A 2933-nucleotide genomic window follows, 5' to 3' on the forward strand; every position below is an offset into this window, starting at 1 on the left:
AAAACCTAGTTAAAATTACTGCCAGCAAAATAATCCAGCTTTAACAAAAGTTTTCTCTAATGGTTGTAGTGGTTACAGCCAGGTATGTGCCAGGACTTGCAATTCTCAGACACACGTTTCAACTACACTGTCACTTGAGATCTCTAGATTTCAGATTTTTGTTTAGGACGATACAGCTCACCATGTATTTTTTTCATGGTGATTGGACCAAATAAATATGAGGTCAAAGCATTTTGTTACCATCTCAAGATGCTGGTAAATAGCAACAGAAGAATGATATAGAACAGATGGATGTTCTCATTTGTTTAGCAGGAGAGTAATTTTCTGGAAATGGAAGGCTTCCAGCTCTGCTCTGTGGCAGTGCCTCATAGCATAATGTAAAGTGTAGAATATTGATATCTTTATCTGCTATCTACTTAGCTTACTGGGAAACAAAACAAAGCAAAAAGAAAAAAAAAATAGGAGGGAATCATCAGTTCACGCTCAAGAAAAGGAGGGGATCACCTACAGAGGGAAAGAAGCCAGAAAAATATTAGAACATATCAGACTTTGTGAGCAGCTTTGTGAAAGACTACTTCTAGTAATATTTCCAATGAGAGATTTGACTATAGTTAGTTGAATTTTAATTTGTTAAATTAGTACTATTTTGAGATAATAATGTTTCAAAGAAAAACACATCTTAATTGAGGGTAGAGGGTAAGAATTCTTATAAGTCTGCTCTTTTTTTTTGAACTGCATTTTTATAGTAAGTTCTCTCTGGCTTTATGTTCTCATTTCAAATCTCATGGAGTAAAAACAACTTTGCCTGTGGGCTTTTTACACGGGACTTGTTACCAGAGTGATTAAACACAGGGCACTGCAGTTCAGTTCCTGCCTGTTAAAGTTTAATCCTCAGCCACTTTGTTGTTCTCTTACGTGCTTTGGACTACCGATGCCATAAAGCTGCATGGCATCTGTTAAAATTAAATTGTAACAGACTGATATAATATGTCTGAAACACCATGCAGAGTTAAGACCTATAGCTCGTTAACATGGATAATTACTACCTTGCAGAAGTCAAAATGTCTGTGTGCACAGCACCAGCCCTGGCTCAGTCACAGGCCTGCAGAGACCATGGACAGGCTGAGCTGCTCCACAGGACACACTTGGAAACTGCTGTACTCTTATGACAGCTTCAGCATTTTTGTATGCTGTCTGTTGTTAGAACAAACAAGCAAACCCACTCTGCAAATCTGGGACTAATCTGAAATATGAAAGATCTGTGGGGCCCAAAACCTCAAAAATAGAACTCAGGTTCAGAACCGAACTCCTAAATCAAAATGTATTACAAAGATCTCTGGATGGGTATTCAAAGATATGTAGTTATATACAAAAAGATATACTGAAAATAAATATCCAATGAGGATTACATTAGTAGATATTGGACTACACTGGTACTTAGAACATTAAAATTTCATTCCAGAAAATATTAAATCAAGCAAAATATGATGGCATCTTTACTGTCTTAACAGAAGCAAGGATATTGAACAAGGTATACAAGGTATTGGACAGTACTAACCACAGTGAACTAAATGTTCAGACATGCAGGAGGTCCTGCTTAGAAAAATATTGCTTCCTCTTGTGCTGAAAGGCCTGTTTGTTTCAGGACTTGAGAATACCATTTAGTTTCCTGTTTTTAGAGCCTGAACATATTGGAAAGGAAGCCCCGCCTTTCAGAATGCTCCAAGAAAAAAATCGAATGTTAATGATTTTTGTTTTTCCTGCTTAGAAGGATTTAACATGAAAACCTAATTTAATGAGACTTTACTGATCTTCCTCTCAAAATGTCAACTCTCAGGACTGTGTCACACAGTGATGTGCCCCGTGGCAGTGATGCCAGCAGTGAACAGATATCATGTCCAAGCATTGTAAATGTTTGCTTTGCTTTGATTTCCAAAATTTGGTCAAGAATAGCCCATCTATGTCCATGTGCCAAATCTACTGGAAGGTGACAAGATCCCTGATCTGACTAATTTTGTAGTCCAGTAATTTTGTAAGCTTATTTTTATTTTTTACTTATATTTTACTCCAGCAAACTACAACAGCAGGGTAATACACTAACAAAATCATACCCTTTGAGTGGTGAAGAAATTACCAAGAGCCTGATACTTAAAAGAAGTACCACTGCGAGTTGTTTGTTTGATAATGTTTATAATACTGTAAACAGTTCCTTTTAAAGGTGTATCCAAGTATCCAAGTCCTTTGGAGAATGAAAAGCACACATTGCTGAAAACGAGTGTAGGGTCTCCTGTTTTCCAATTTTTGGTCTTAAAAAAAACTTTGAATTGCAGTCTTGCCTCAAAGGATTAAAAAAGAATAGTGTTGTAACTCTTAGAAAGAGATAAAAGATGAGTTGTATAAATCTTACAAAAATTTTTTTGGAATAAGGGCTAGATTGAAATAAGTTGAGATTTTTTCTGGAGCTGACCCTTCCAAACCAAAATGAAAGACTCCAAAGAAAACTGGAGGCGAGAACTGCTCATTGGGATTTTTCTATTCTATTGTTTGTTTCATGCAGTAAAGCATGATTACTTAATTTAGAATCGATTGTATAGAATTATTAGATATACTGGGAAGAAAATAGTGATCTGAAAACCAAGACAGTGGGACTGAATATGGGAAAGGGCACAGTTTGAAGTTCAGACATAGAAGAAAGTGAAATGATGCACCCCAATATGCCATGCAGAACTACTCTAGGGACATCAGGCTTTTTAAAAGATAACAACAAGCTCTGTGAGTGGCGTGACTTTATAAAAAGCCTGGTTTTTTGAGATAGTTTAGTGGAGAAAAAAGAAGTACTACAAGTCTGGTACAACTACCAACCATGTTGATTTTCTTTGCATAGCTTATTGGCATTATCATCCACACACACACACACACACAAAAACAACATA

The sequence above is a fragment of the Meleagris gallopavo genome, chromosome 1, assembly GCF_000146605.3.
Source record: "Meleagris gallopavo isolate NT-WF06-2002-E0010 breed Aviagen turkey brand Nicholas breeding stock chromosome 1, Turkey_5.1, whole genome shotgun sequence".
NCBI classification, from domain to species: Eukaryota; Metazoa; Chordata; class Aves; order Galliformes; family Phasianidae; genus Meleagris; species Meleagris gallopavo.